Below are 16,953 nucleotides of genomic sequence, written 5' to 3'. Positions count from 1 at the left end.
TCCCACCCGAGTTCCTGAAGCATTTCCGTAACACTCGCGTGATGATCAAACCTACCAGTAACAAAACTAGCAAAATGGCTCTGAGCACTATGGGACTCAACTGCTGAGGTCATTAGTCCCCTAGAACTTAGAACTAGTTAAACCTAACTAACCTAAGGACATCACAAACATCCATGCCCGAGGCAGGATTCGAACCTGCGACCGTAGCGGTCTTGCAGTTCCAGACTGCAGCGCCTTTAACCGCACGGCCACTTCGGCCGGCTAACAAATCTAGCAGCCCGCCTCTGAATTGCTTCTATGTCCTCCCTCAATCTTACCTGATAGGGATCCCAAACGCTCGAGCAGTAATCAAGAATAGGTCGTATTAGTGTTTTATAAGCGGTCTCCTTTACAAATGAAACACATCTTCCCAAAATTCTACCAATGAACCGAAGACGACTATCCGCCTTCCCCACAACTGCCATTACATGCTTGTCCCACTTCATATCGCTCTGCAATGTTACGCCCAAATATTTAATCGACGTGACTGTGTCAAGCGCTACACTGCTAATGGAGTATTCAAACATTACGGGATTCTTTTTCCTATTCATCTGCATTAATTTACATTTACCTATATTTAGAGTTAGCTGCCATTCTGTACACCAATCGCAAATCCTGTCCAAGTCAACTTGTATCCTCCTACAGTCACTCAACGACCACACCTTCCCGTACACCACAGCATCATCAGGAAACAGCCACACATTGCTATCCACCCTATCCAAAAGATCATTTATGTAGATAGAAAACAACAGCGGACCTACCACACTTCCCTGGGCCTTTCCAGATGATACCCTCACCTCCGATGAACTCTCACCATCGATGACAACGTACTGGGTTCTATTACTTAAGAAGTCTTTGAGCCACTCACATATTTGGGAACCAGTCCCATATGCTCGTACCTTAGTTAGGAGTCTGCAGTGGGGCACCGAGTCAAACGCTTTCCGGAAGTCAAGGAATATGGCATCCGTCTGATGCCCTTCATCCATGGTTCGCAAGATATCATGTGAAAAAAGGGCGAGTTGCGTTTCGCAGGAGCGATGCTTTCTAAAGCCGTGCTGATGCATGGACAGCAACTTCTCTGTCTCAAGGAAATTCATTGCATTCGAACTCAGAATATGTTCGAGAATCCTGCGACAAACCGATGTTAAGGATATTGGTCTGCAATTTTGAGCATCCGTCCTTCTACCCTTCTTATATACAGGCGTCACCTGCGCTTTTTTCCAGTCGCTCGGGACTTTACGTGGGGCAAGAGATTCGCGATAAATGCAAGCTAAGTAACTCGAACTCGGGACCTTTGCGTTACGCAGGAAAGTGCTCTAGGAACATCCCCCAGGCTGTGGCTAAACCATGTCTCCTCAATATCGTTTCTTCCAGGAGTGCTAGTTCTGCAAGGTTCACAGGAGAGTTTCTGTGAAGTTTGGAAGGTAGGCGACGACGTACTGGCGGAATTAAAGCTGTGAGGACGGGGCGTGAGTCGTGCTTGGGTAGCTCAGGTGGTAGAGCACTTTCCCGCGAAAGGCAAAGTTCCAGTGTTCGAGCCTCGGTGCGGCACACAGCTTTAATCTGCCAGGAAGTTTCATATCAGCGCACACTCCGCTGTAGAGTGAAAATTTCATTCTAATTGGGTCGTGTCACACCGCTCGTGGGCTGCGCTCTTCGCCATTCGCCTGTAAATACACACTGCAGCGGCTGCTATCTGTTCGCTAATCGTATGGGAATGTTGTGAGGCGTAGCCATCTTTATGCAATAATCGCTGGACAGGAACAACAATTGAGGGAAGAACAGAAAACGCTCCATGGACAATGTTCCAAAGATTTGGCTACAGTATGTAAAACGGTGTGTGTCTCTTCATAGAATAGCCAGGAGCTTTTTCCCCGATACCGCTCTAGATTACTTCCTCTTGCTAAGGAAGGTGTAAAACTTGACCTTTCGGGACAAACCGAAATCTTCGGCAACAAACATATAGCGGCACACCACCTCAGTGGTTAGACTGAACTGGGAAACAGTTTTGTACAGAACTTCCGAGACCGAACAGCTAATCAGCCAGTCCTCCCAGCCCTATCTCTCCTTCCCCTGACTTCCTAGCCGGCCGGTGTGGCCTATCGGTTCAAGGCGCTTCAGTCTGGAGCCGCGCGACCGCTACGGTCGCAGGTTCGAATCCTGCCTCGTGCATGGATGTGTGTGATGTCCTTAGGTTAGTTAGGTTTAAGTAGTTCTAAGTTCTAGGCGACTGATGACCTCAGAAGTTAAGTCCCATAGTGCTCAGAGCCATTTGACCCATTTTGTCAAGTCCGATAGTGCTCAGAGCTATTTGAACCTTACTTCCTAACAGTACCTGTATTATCAGCCAGTATCGTATCAGAGAATATTTCTTGTGCTCTGCAGCTAAATATCTTCTATTGTAAATAATTTTATAGAAAATGGCAATGACTTAACAGATATGCTAAAAAATTGCTGATCGTAAAATGTAGTACTCAAATGTTCAAATGTGTGAATTTCTAAGGGACAAAACTGCTGAGGTCATCGGTCACTAGACTTACACACTACTTAAACTAATTTATACTAACTTATGCTAAGAACAACACACACACCAATGCCCGAGGGAGGACTCGAACCTCTGGTGGGAGGGCCGCCCACTCAGTGACATGGCGCCTCTAACCGCAGGCGGCCACTCCGCGCGGCTGTAGTACTCACATCGATATTATCGTAGTAGCTGCAATAAACTGAATCTGTATTTACCATAAGCTTTTAATTAGAGGACAAGTTATTAAAAGAAAAGAAATAATGCAGTACTTCACTTCGAAGTTTTATCTAGTAAATTTAATGTTCATACAACACGGTCCAGTCACATTAATGTTACCACCACCTACGTTCGTCAACTTAGTAACCACTCAAAGACGGCCTGTGACAGCACTATCAGTGGAGGGTATATAAAACGTGTAGTGTGGAACGCGGAAATCAATGCAATCCTGGTCACAATCTGGAAACGGAGCGATTTATGTGATCCATTCTGGAAACATACACCAGGCTGTGGCTAAGCCATGTCTCCGCAATATCCTTTGTTTGGGGAGTGCTAGTTCTGCAAGGTTCGCAGGAGAGCTTCTGTAAAGTTTGGACGGTGGGAGACGAGATACTGGCAGAAGTAAAGCTGTGAGGACGGGGCGTGAGTTGTGCTTGGGTAGCTCAGGTGGTGGAGCACTTACTCGCGAAAGGCAAAGGTCCCGAGTTGGAGTCGCGGTCCGGCACACAGTTTTAATCTGCCAGGAAGTTTCGATTTATCTGATGTCCAAAACGGAATGCTAATCGGCTTTCGGGGCAAAGGGTGCAAGCATTTCGGAATTGGCTAAGTCTGTAAACTGTATGCGTGGCGCCGTGTTTAAAGTATACCGTGCATGGTGAACTGGCGCTATCCAAAACTGGCGCCGAGGTAACTGTAGTGCACCACGGGATGCATATGACAGGGGCGAACGACAGCTGTGGAAATGTGTACCGGCGAATAGACGTAGAACTGTTGAGAAACTGTCTGCCCAGATGAACCAAAGGGCTACCAACAGCATCTCCTCAACGATTATTCAGCGAACGTTGCTGCGTATGAGCCTCCGCAGCAGGTGCGTGGTTCACGCATCCGTGCTGACTGCTATTCATCGGCGACGAAGGCTGGAATTTGCACGACAGTACCGCCACTTGACGTCCACTGAGTAGCGACAGCTGGCCTTTTCAGACGAATCACGTTGGCCGTTGGCGTGAATGACGGGAAACGTCTGAAAACAAACACCCTGCAACTGTCATCGGAACGATCCAGTCCAGAGGAAGGAGTATTATGGTATACAGGACATAAAATCCCGTCTGAGGCCTGCGATCATTTTTATGTTAATAATTGACAACCAAGGCTGTACAATCGCAATAAAGCCATGAGATGTTCAATTGACTCTTTTATTAGAACATGTTACGCGTTTCGGTATTACACCCATCTTCAGACATCACAAACTTCAACTCCTTCCTAACCAACCAGGCGTACAGCCTTGGCAACTCAAACTTTTCTTTGAGTTGTCAAGGCTGTACGCCTGGTTGGTTAGGAAGGAGTTGAAGTTTGTGATGTATGAAGATGGATGTAATCCCGAAACGCGTAGCATGTTCTAATAAAAGAGTCAATTGAACATCTCATGCTACTCGGCTCGTCTCCGCGTTGTTTCTGCGGCAGTGGCAGCTGGCCGCTATGAACGTCGTGTTTGCGATGTTATGTTGAGGTAATTTCACAGCGACGGCAACCACAGCGCAGTGCATTTGTTGCATCTTGAATGTAGTCAACATTGTCCGTGGAGCGTATCAATCTGGTGCTATACTCTGGTTAAGACAACAGTCGAGATCGCAATAACATTTTTTCTTATTACGACCGGTTTCGGGTTACGTTAAAACCATCCTCAGGTTTTTTTTTGGCCCCCTATGGCTGGTGGCAACGGCATTGCCGCAGTGGATACACCGGTTCCCGTCAGATCACCGAAGTTAAGCACTGTCGGGCGTGGCCGGCACTTGGATGGGTGACCATCGGGGCCGCCATGCGCTGTTGCCATTTTTCGGGGTGCACTCAGCTTCGTGATGCCAATTGAGGAGCTACTCGACCGAACAGTAGCGGCTCCGGTTAAAGAAAACCATCATAACGACTGGGAGAGCGGTGTGCTGACCACACGCCCCTCCTATCCGCATCCTGAGGAAGTACACGGCGGTCGGATGGTCCCGATGGGCCACTTGTGGCCTGAAGACGGAGTGCTATGGCTGGTGCTGGCGGCTCCTAGGTTTTTCACAGTGTACGATGGTGGTATCACGTGAAAAACCGAGGAGCACCAGCTATAGGGGGCCCAAAAAACCTGAGGATGGCTTTAACATAACCCGAAACTGATCGTAATAAACGAACGTTATTGCGATCTCGGATGTTGTTTCAACCAGAGCATTTGCATCTGTACATAAGGTGCATTACTTTCTGTCGTATGTTGTGTGTTGTGCTATTGCAGAACTGCGTGTTACAGACTGTTCCACTATTCTGAAGTTATTTTCACAGAAAGCGTGGTAACTGGGATAGCAAACAAACCATAATCACAGTATAATTCTTTAAGGAAGTATTGGAGACCAAGGACTATTACATCAAAATACATAGAAAAACATCCTTCGAAATTTAGTGCAGATGTTTCCTAGACAACAATTTCCTATTATCAACTAACCAAACGACAGTCGATACTAGATCAGGTGATGGTTTTGAACAATGGATCTTCACTCATCTTCACTTTCCTAAATGAATTCGATTAAGATATGAGCTCTACGTACAAAAAGAAGGTAGATCCCCACCATGCTGAACATGAGAGCGCCGATGAACAACTAGAAACATCTACTAACACGGAAACCTGTTTCTTATTTTTAATATGTCCACCGCTCCAGTGAAATAGAGTCGAAGAAGATACGGTGCCGTTACCTAGTATTTTCGCTGGCTTATCGACATGTTCATCATCTCTGATTGTGCATACACGTAGTTGTGATGTTAAGCTTTACAAGTGCTTGTTCGAAACTGTTTCAGTTTTGAGTTTCTCATCTTGAATTAAACAAATTCGATGAGTTAAAAGTAGATGGGCAGGAAAATGATGTATCTTAGCACATTCCAGGTTCGGTTATCGACTAGATACCACATGAAGACCGAAATCAATCCGATATGATTTTCTATAGACAATAGTCTATGAAGTCTCTTCTGATGTCTGAAGCAGCTCTCCATGATAGTCTATCGTTCGAAAGCTCCTTCATTTCTGAATAACTAATGCAACCTACACTAATAACGTGCTTAATGTAGTCAAGACTTGATCTCCCTGTCTATAAGTTTCACTCCTCGCACACTTCACTCAGTGACCAATTTTAGGATTCTTTGATGCTGCAGGATGAGCCCTATCAACCTGTCCACTATTTTAGGTAAGTTGTGTCAATTTTTCTTCTCCCCATATCGATTCAGTATTTCCTCAATATCTTCAGTATTCTCTTGTAGTAGAACGTTCCAGAAGCTTCTATTCTCTTCTTGTCTAACCCGTTTATCGTCCACGTTTCATTTCCGTACAAGGCTACGCTATAGATATCTTCGGGAAAGATCTTCTAACATTTGAATTTACGGGATGGTTATAACTAAATGTTCGCTGTTTGAGCCAGCGTAGACGGAAAACTGTTTACCATATGGGCGTTCAACTTAATACGAATAATGTTCAGACAGTGCGTGCACGATTTGGGTTCTTAGCAGTGCTAATATCATGACGTGTCATTAGGCGCTGTTGGTGGTACGGCGACGTAGGGTTGAAACACAAACACCTGTGTGCATTACAGTTGCAGACCGTCAGCATGGGTCTGGACAAGGCGAGCAGAGCATTACTCGTAAAGCTGTTTTATCAAAACAACAGCAGTAGTGCAGCTGTTCGGCGCGAGTGTCGACGCATTAAAGGAATACGGAGATGTCCTCTTTCCGCAACGGCGTTGAAGAATTTGATGCGGAAATTCGGATTGTTTGGTGATTCGAGAATTGGTCCTGGGAGAGACCGACGGCCGAATGCGCCACAAATTGTTGAAAACGTTACTGCTGCCGTAGCTGAGACTGCTGGACGCAATGTGCGATCTTCAAGCAGTGCCACGAGCTCCCACGACAGCTGAACATTCAGTGGTCCACCGTTCGAAAATAGCTGCGTGCTACTGTGGAATGGTATCTCTAGAGCGGTTCCACGCTCGCGTGGAAGCAGATGGTCTTAATACTGAGCTACGTTTATAACCTGGAACCGAAACACGGTACGCAATTAACAAATGTCGCTTTTTCATGCCGAAATTAAAATGTGATTCTTTCAACTGTTCGCTCGTTATTTCTTGTCCCCAAGTCCTTAGAAATATCTCCAAGATTTGTTGTCCTACGCCGGTCTACAGTCTGGAACCGCGCGAACGCTACGGTCGCAGGTTCGAATCCTGCCTCGGGCATGTATTTGTGTGATGTTCTTAGGTTAGTTAGGTTTAAGTAGTTCTAACTTCTAGGGGACTGATGACCTCAGAAGTTAAGTCCCATATTGCTCAGAGCCATTTGAACCATTTTTTTGTTGTCCTACGATCATTTGTTTTTTGTGCTGACCTTCTCGAGTAGTGAAAGTTTAATTATAACCACTTCTCTGTGTTTAGAAAATCGCTTTTTTTCCCGAAAGGCTTCTCTCGCTGTTGCTAGTCTGAATTTTCTAGGCTTTGTATTTTGACCATATTTAGTTATATTGCCAACAAAGCAACGAAACTCATCTACCATTTAAGGGGGGTAGGTCGTGAAACGGGCCGACTTGGAGCAGGACAGGCATCACAGGACATTTTAATATACACTGTCTATACTTTTACAAATAAATTCATAAAGCTTTGTTAGCATGACCAGGAAGGATTCAGGATTCACACTCGTAGCAGAGGAAGTTCAAAAACATAACAATACAATTTCTTTTATATGTGAAATTTCGTCATTTTTTTCACTTGGTATTAGCTGCATTTGTTGCTGTAGGTACACTTTTCTTCATAAGTAAGAGAGATTTATCGATGAATTTTGCACAGCATACAAACCATACTTACAGGTGTATGAAACTCTAGAATTTCCCAAATCTGTTAAAAACTGAGGTAAAAATTGAGAAAATTAACTTTAAAATTCGAGTTTTCTCTTAACACGAAGTTTAAAACGTAACAGCCCATTCATTTTACCACAGATTAAATAAATTCTGGAGTTTCATACACCTGTAAGTATGGTTTGTAAGCTGTGCAAAATTCATCGAAGAATCTCTCTTACTTATGAAGAAAAGTGTAACTGTAGCAACAAATGCAACCAACAGTAAGTGAAAAAAAAATCATGAAACTTAACATTTAAAAAAATATTTTTTTCCTGTTTTTGAACTTGCACTGCTATGCGTGTGAATCCTGAATCATTCCTGGTCATGCTGACGAAGTTTTATGAATTTATTTGTAAAAGTATAGACAGTGCAAATTAAAATGTCCTGTGGTGCCTCTCGTTCTCGAAGTCGGCCCGTTTGACGTCCTACCCCCTTAAGCGCCGAATTTCCTAATCTAATTCTCTTTGGCGCGAATTGTGCCCTCCGCCACACACCGCTTCGTGGCTAGCGGAGTGTATATGTAGATGTAGAAACATGAAGAAAACTTTTGATTCCCCGTATTTTATCCCAAGTACCTTTATAATTTCATAGAAAGTAGTACAGTCTCTAAATCTGCAAGCGCTGTAAACATCTATTTTTCTTTCTTCAGTCTATCTACTAAGGTACCAGTTGGGTATTTTCAGCAATATGTGCTTCTGATGTTTATTCTCTTTTCACTAAGCCGTGTAAGCACGTCAACATCCGCAGTAGGCGATTTCAGACGATGGCGCTTTTTGTTGACGCAGATCTCGAAAACGTATTGGGACGAGTGGTGCGCGGGTGTTGTGTTTCTGCGTTTGCGACGACAGGTGCACGGCGGGCAGTGGTGGTCGTGGTGGGTTGGGGCGCTGCACGCCGCCGCCGCCGCCGGCTGGTGACGGAGCAGGTTCTGCCGTCAGACGGCGCCCTTCTTCTCGGGCATCGAACCCCGGTCCGCCGGTCCACGGCCCGGCTACCTGCACGTCGGCCACCGCCCGTCCGACACACGCGCCGCCCAGGAATGCGCTGCGTGCAGCCTTGAGAAATGGCCTCATGTCGCGCTGCAAAACTAAATGCGCTACCTGTGCCGTTCGTAGGTTTAAAGGAAAAAAAAAAAAGAGAGGGAGACGTTAGAAGGCCTACCTTTGTGTACGTGGAAATGTTCCAAGTACATTACATATTTCGCAGTGCTGCTGATTTCACACGTGCAAAGCATCAGACACGACAACAGTGCTTTCTGAGGTACACCTAAGGTCCGAAAGGCATCAGTCTTGTGTACTCTGCTGCCGAGTACTGTGAACCTGTCTGGTTGGAAAGTGTACGTGTGAAGAAGGTAGACACAAAAATTAACGACACAATGCCCTGCATTACTGGTTCCGTCAAATCAACCCCTTGCCACTGGTTACCTGTACTGGCGGAAACAAGCTTTACTGAGGGAGGCCATGAAAATCTCTGCATCGCCCTCTCTACCACTGCACCAGGAATTCTGTCATCCGCCACAGCAACGATTGCGATCAAGAAGACCAGCAAGTGTTACTGCAGGACAACTCATCGCGGATGGTTTTGATCTAAATGAAAGCTGGAAGCATGAATGGTCAACAAAAACATTGGGAACAATAGCCCATCACCTTGATCCCTCAAAGAAGCCAAAAGGTTTTGACCTACCGAGGAACCTTTGGTGCCGCCTCAACAGGTTAAGAACTGGACATGGTTGTTACAGCTACTTCAGGTACAAATGAGGCTGGATCAGTTCACCAATGTGTGAATGTAATCGAGAAGAGCAGACAATTGAACATTTAGTCCAACGCTGTCCACTTCATTCATACTCTGGAATTCCCGATGACTTGTTCTCTCTCACACCCCGCTTAATTAACTGGTTGAAAAACATGGACTTTAAGGTTTAATCTTGTCTTATATAATATGTATATTGTATAAAATCATTTGCCTTGTATCAGCTGAATATGGTTTAAAATCACGATTAGATAAATAAATAAATTTGGGCAAGTATTTGCAATTTCGTTTTTGTAATCTGAACTGGAGTCAGCCAAGACAAATACTGCTCATCAGGTCCTTCATGCGACACCAAGCGCCGCCGGGACTCGTCGATTCCTTTCCCGTTACAAACAAAAAGATTTTTAAAGCGTAATTTTACGTGCACTTTCAACAGAGCTATCATCTCAGATTAGTCTAGTCGCTAGTGTAAAATTGGTTTTATCGCTGTGTATTAATCCGTGGTCTAGAATAAGCGTCTTTGACTAGTAACCAAAACTTCCTGAGTCCTGCGTTCGAATCCAGCCATACTTTTGAATAAAAATTATCATCAGTGGCCGCCGAAGACTCCCGGCATTAGATGTCACCCTCGCCAACAGCCTTATGAAAGAGCGAAGAAGTGGACAGAACTTTAGGGCATTGTCTTGCCCTTGATGTGAGATACTGCCATTAAAATGTGGGACAATCAGCATTGATCAAACGCATGAGAATGCAGATTTTGATGATGTATCTACTGGAAAAATACTCCGAAATAGTCCCCCATGCCGTTCTCCGGGAAGGGACTGCCATGGGCATCGTGACCGCGAGAAAAGATGGAATAACCTACGAAGGGCTAACGTTATACTAGTGGGAGCACAGAATATGAGACTTTGAACGTAATAGAAAGCTACAAAATCTGAAAAAGGAAATGCAAAGACTCAATGTAGTATTAGTGGGGTCAGTGAAGTAAAAGGCAACGAAAACAATGATTTCTGGTCCGACAAATATAGGGTAATATCAACAGTGGCAGAAAATAGTACAATGGGAATAGGATTCGTTATCAATAGGAAACTACTGCTGAGAGTCAGCTACTGTAGACAGTCTAATGATAGTGTTGCTCTCACGAGATTAGGCATCAAACCAAGGCCGGCAACGATAAATCAGATACCCATGCCGATGTCACAAGCAGAAGATGAACAGATGGTGGAAGTATGTGAGGACATTGTACGGCTAATTCAGTATGTAAAGAAGGGTGAAAAATCTAATCATGGGGGATTGGAAAGCGACTGTAGGGGAATGACTAGAAGAAATTGTTACCGGATTACCTGGGCGTGGTAATAGGAATGAGAGAGGAGAAAGGGCAATTGAGTTCTACAACAAATTTCAGCTAGTAATAGCGAATAATTTGTTCAAGTATCACAAGAGGATGAGGTATACTTGGAAAATCCCTGAAGATACTCGAAACTTCTAGCTGGATTACGTCATACTTAGGCAGAATTCAAATCAGGTATTGGATTGTAAGGCGTACCCAGGAACAGAAATACACTCATATCAGAATTTAGTAATGATGAAGAGTAGACAGAAGTTTAAGAGAATCGTCAGGAAGAATCGCTGTGGGAGGAAGTGCGATACTGAGATACTTAGCAATCATGAGGTGTGTTTGAAGTTTGCTAAAGATATGGATTGCTGCGTACTGCGAAAAGAAACACCAGAAAAGGTAATTCATTTGAAGACCAATCACAGATACTGGATTGTCAGTCGTAGGTAAGAGGAACGCAACTCCGAAGAAACCGTGAGTAACTGAAGAAATATCCCTATTGATCCACGAAAGAAACAAGTAGAAAAATGTTCAGACAGAGACAGGGATACAGCAATATAAGTCACTTAGGAATCAAATAGGAAGGGCAGAGCAGCCAAGTCGAAATGGTTACGGAAGAAATGTGAGCAAATCTAAAAAGATATCATCGTCGGAAGGGCTGGCTCAGCACACAGAAAATTAAAAACAACCTTCGACGAAACTGAAAACAAGAGTGGTAACATTAACAGAGCAATGGAGTTCCACTGTAAAATGAAGAGAAAAGAGCAGATAGGTGGAAAGAGTACACTGAAGGCTTTTGCAAGGGGGACGACTTGTTGAAACGAATCAGACAGGGATAATTTTAATTCCACTCTTGTATTGCCATCTGCCTCCTTAAATTCGTTTTGTTACTTTTAACTATTTACCATTAACATACGTGACTGCAATCTGCATTTCCATAAAAGAGAGAGGTTGCTCATCAGTTTTAAAGAATATAACACCAGATCTAATTTTGTGCTTAGCTTTACGTATGTAATTGATTTTCTAATTTATTTTGACTATTACTAGTTAGTATCTTTCATTATAGTGTGAAGTCAATAATTGTTTGGTAACTTAAATTCTATTGTTGGTGTATAAACAAATTACCATTAACATACGTGACAGTAATCTGCATTTCCATAAAAGAGAAAGGTTGCTCCTCAGTTTTAAAGAATATAACACCAGATCTAATTTTGTGCTTAGCTTTATGTATGTAATTGATTCTCTAATTTATTTAGACTATTAATAGTTAGTACTTTTCATTATAGGGTGAAATCAATAATTGTTTCGTAACTTAAATTCTATTGTTGATGCATAAACAAATATAAATTCTATACTAATTATAAACATTTGGAAGACGTAATGCTAATAATCTTTAAGTATCTATTTGGCTCTATTCGAAAACATGTTAGCAAAGCCAGACCTTAATTAAATTCCAAAGTAATTAACAGTTTTGTCAATAGTATTGTTGCGTAACTATATTTCTTAATTTCACGAATTGAACAAATAATTCGGCCTAACTCTTGTAGTAAAAGAAATTGTTAAAAAGACAGAATTTTTCGATGTATGCAGTTAATTGAAGGAGTAAAGTTTAATTGTAATTTCTGTAAACGTAACTTTGACAGTATGTAGTTTCAGTACCTATTATTGTGATGACATATAAGGGCCCGATTTTTGGTCACGAGTCAGTCAGTCCACGGCTGAGTTTCAGACGTGTAACCTGTGCTGGTTATAAACACAACATTACTTCAACTTAAACAATTAGATCGTGTGTACAAACAATGACATTGTCTGCTCCATATGTACCTTTCTATTCCTCAAAAACTGTGAACTTTGTGGTTAGGTTTTACTGCTCATAGATATTCAACAGGAAACTATTGTAGGATTATGTGGAGGTTCGCCTACAAACTATTAATGAGGCTTATCGAAATTAAACAATAGTGCACTGGCCGTGTAACTGTGTATTACTGGGGGAGTTGTGAATAATGAAACTGAAGTACTGTGAAACGCACCTGTGCACCAGTGGGCTACATTATATACAGTAGCCAGTGTCGGAATCCACAATCCAATGTTCAGCCAGTGTGGCAACGAAGTACGTCGACACCGAGGACAACAAACGAAGATTAATGAAACAGGTGGAACCGCTACATTGTCTAACTACATGATAGAAGAAGAAACTGGAGTCGAAAAGAAAGACGTAGGAGATCCAGTATTAGATTCAGAATTTAAAAAAAAAGACCTGGACAACTTGAAAACGAAGAAGGCAGAAAGGATGGATAATATTCCATCGGAATTTCTAAAATTATTGGCGAAACTGGAAACCAAACGAGTATTCAAGTAGGTATGTAAAATCTATGAAAATGGCGATGTACCATCAGACTTTCAGAAAAAGTCATCCATAAAATTTGGGGGGTAGCAAGGGACGATAATTGAGAAAACTATCGTACAATCAGCTTAACGGCTCATGCATCCAAGCTGATGACAAGAATAATATGCAGAAGAATGGAAAAGAAAACTGAAGATAAGTTAGATGACGATCAATTTGGCTTCAGGAAAGGTAAAGGCACCAGACAGGCAGTTCTGACGTTGCTCTTGATAATTGAAGGAAAGTTGAAGAAAAATGTAGACACGCTCGTAGCGTTCGTGGACCTACGAAAATCGTTCGACAATGTGAAATGGTGCAACAATTTTGAGAAAAATAGGAGTAAGCTATAGGGAAAGACGAGCAATATACTGTATGTACAAGAGCCAAGACGGAACAATAAGACTGGAAGGTCAAGAACGAAGTGCTCGGAATAAAAGGGATGTAAGACAGGGATACAGTCTTTCGACCTCCTCTTCAGTCTATACAACGAAGAACCAATGACGGAAACAAAGAACAGTTCAAGAGTGGAATTAATATTCAGGATGATAGAATATTATTGACAAGATTCGCTGATGATATTGGTATCCTAACTGAAAGTGAAGAGGAATTATGTAGTAGTATCTGTTGAACCAATAAACAGTCAAATTAGTACAGAATATAGATTGAGGAGAAACCGGAAAAAAATAAAAGGTATGAGAAGCAGCAGAATTGAGAATGGCAGGACTCTTAGCATAAATATCAGTTATCGGGAAGTATACGCAGTTAAGGGATTCTGCTACCTCTGGAGCAAAACAACCCATAACGGTAGAAGCAAGGAGGAGATAAAGAGCATAGTAGCACAGGCAAAGACAACATTCCTGGCCAAGGAAATTCTGCTGGTGTGCAGCATTGGCCTTGAGGAAGACATTTCTGACAATGTACATTTGGAACACAGCATTGTATGGTAGCGGAACAGAAGAGGCAATCATTAATATCTTTGGTCTTTTATGCTCTTTCAGTTGATCAGGCAGACAGACTGGATTTTATCTGTGTAGTTGACACTTGCCGGAGAGCATAAAATATTCTCGATCCTCACAAACTAGGGAAAAAAGAAACGGGGCGCTTCTTTTCTGACTGTGTTACTGCATGGACGCAAGAACGTCAGAAAACACGCCGTTTCCGAACGTTTAGGTCAATATTCCTTATGGCAGACACTTTAGTCCACATCACAACATGAAGAGGTAGTCACATACCGCCATTATTTTTTACTGAAACTAGCAGTCTACTCTTGCATAGATACTCTTCGATTAAAACAGTGTTACGACACCGTGCGACTACGTCCCCCCCCCCCCCCCCCCCCATAGGAGATAAATGAGAGAAGTGTACTGACAGCTGCTAAATGAGACAGCCCCCAGACGTAACGACTATTGAATGAAATAAACTTCTTGTCCCGATTCCGTGGTGAGTACATTTTAATGTGTAATACTGTATCTCTCACTCTGAATTGAGAGCTGTTACAATTTTAGGATTAAAACATTTTACCTGCAATTATAGCGATTTATTGAGATTATGTTTACAAAAAACTGTAGGTTAATTTTCATTTAACGCTCATAATAAGATATTCAGTTCATGGCAGGTCATTTCCCGCTCGAAACAGCCTTGAATAACGTACTTCTGAGTTTTTACTCCTTTGCTTGAGATTCTACAATTTTATTACGGATGTAAAATGAACTTGGCCAAAAGTTTCACAAAACATCTGCAAATCGTTACAGTTAAGGGTGACATAATTTAACTACAAATCCTCTGCAGACAGTAATTATGGAGTGTTTCAGAATAACTATACTACCTAATTAAGGGTGATAAAATTAAAAAAAAAGAGTCATTATCATACAAGGTTTCGTTGCACATACGTACACTGGTGGTTTCTCGTTATGGACATGCTACTGACACCAGTCACTAATTTTGTGTCATAAAGTTGCACAAAAACAACTCAAGTCACTTCTGAAAATTACGTAGCTTACAAATTACACGATCGAGACTGAATCGGAATAGAAAGCCACCGTGCGTTCGAATCAGAGCCAATAAACAGTCAGAATCGTCTTAAACAGCAATATACGCTGTAAGAGTTTGAAACTCAAAGTACAGCTCCAGAAAGAAAGGAAACAGCTGTATTCGGAAATCAGCGTACCGTAGCCTCCAGTGGCGAGATACGAGCTGCCGACCTAGCTGCTGTGATGGATCTTAATTTCTTGCAGTGGACCAGCAGCCATACACACGTAACACATCTGCCGCAACCTCTGGAGTCTTCCATGCAAAAACTGTCTGTTGCCGTCACTCTCTGAGTCGGTTTCAGTATAGCTAGAGTGGCGGGATATCAGAACAACGTACCTGTTTAAGATTGCTCCTGAGAGCAGCGTGTGAACAAAAGAGGCACGCATTCTGAACTTTTGAGTTACTACTGCTGACTGCACACTCAGGCCAAACAATAAGCTACGGGAATGTTTCTATGAAAGGTAGAATGTTAAAGCAGATTTTACGACTGATCACAGTTTATGCTCAGTGAAAAAGACAATTACGATCCTACAGGAGGGTTACTTGCTATCTACGGCTTACACTTCTATGTTACTGTATAATCGCAACCCATAAGCAGCATCTTGGTGTCTAAAAGATCAGCAATTCATTGCGGTTCACAAGAGACTAAGAGCGGTGATCTGTGACTTTTGAAATGTTTCATAGGACTGACATTGGTCGACTTTGGGAAATGGGAAAAAAGGGAGGGGTGGGGGGAGTGAGGAAGCTCATCATCGTCATGTTCTTAAAAACTGTCTAATGAGCACAGATAACAGTATGAGTGAAACTGAAAAGGAATAACCGTGCTGAATGAATTTACAATCTGGTGAATTCAGATTACGAACTAAGAGTAAACGATGAAAGACGAAAGTAATGTAGAGTATCAGAAATGACATTAGCGGTAAACAGAACGTCAAAACTGGAACCACGAAGCAGACAAAGTGAAGGAAATTTGCTACATCGCAAGCCAAATAACACAAGAAGGGGAAGAATGGAGGACATAAAAAGTAAACTGGCAGAATCTAATGTCAAACATCAGACTTTCTGGGAATGTATGTTTGGAGTACGGATTGTATGGATATTAATCATGGATTGTGAGGAAACCGGAGAAGAGATATGGTGCCATAGCACGATGTTAAAAATGGGATGAAGTGATAAGAAATGAAAGGATACTATGGTGAAACGCCGAGGAGAGGAGCAAGTAAACGTTGACATGAAGAACGGACAGGATGATAAGACATGTATTAAGAATCTAGGAGATACTTCCACAGTGCCTGACGGGGCCGTAGAGGGTGAAAACTGTACGGGAAGGCAGAGACTGGAATGTATCCAACAGATAACTGAGGACGTTGAGTCGTTGCATGCGAGTGGTGCTCTGATGTCAAGAGTTTGACACGGGAAGTCAATTGGTGATGGGCCATATCAAACCAGTCATAAAACTGATGAAGAAAAAGAATTGTTTGTGTCTATCGTCAGGAAATCTCCCGGAAGACGGTCATCGATTTGGTGTAAAGGAAAAGATCATTAACCGCACAAGGCGATTTGTTTCTGTTATTCCAGCATTAAGGTATGTTGTTATGCTGACCGTAGTCGTATCATTTGCAAGTAACGGCTTGTTAACGATCTGAGTGGGATGGCAAGTGTCTACTACAAAGTTTCAAGCAGTGAAAGTAAGTTTCCAACCGATCATTTATATTGTGTGGAATGCTGATGAATATGTAGCTGCAGCTGGCCGCGGTGGCCGAGCGGTTCTAGGC

The 16,953-nt window shown here is 42.7% G+C and overlaps 1 protein-coding gene and 1 pseudogene across 1 annotated transcript in view; one reads left to right on the top strand and one right to left on the bottom strand.

The window, feature by feature from the left end:
* Positions 1 to 16,953, bottom strand: part of LOC126262319 (follistatin) — an 809,720-nt gene that overhangs the window by 259,883 nt on the left and 532,884 nt on the right. The gene's annotated exons all lie outside the window — the stretch shown is intronic.
* Positions 4,492 to 4,609, top strand: LOC126263795 (5S ribosomal RNA; annotated as a pseudogene).

The sequence above is a fragment of the Schistocerca nitens genome, chromosome 6 (assembly GCF_023898315.1).
Source record: "Schistocerca nitens isolate TAMUIC-IGC-003100 chromosome 6, iqSchNite1.1, whole genome shotgun sequence".
Classification (NCBI taxonomy): domain Eukaryota; kingdom Metazoa; phylum Arthropoda; class Insecta; order Orthoptera; family Acrididae; genus Schistocerca; species Schistocerca nitens.
This window is presented reverse-complemented; position numbering and strand designations above follow the sequence as displayed.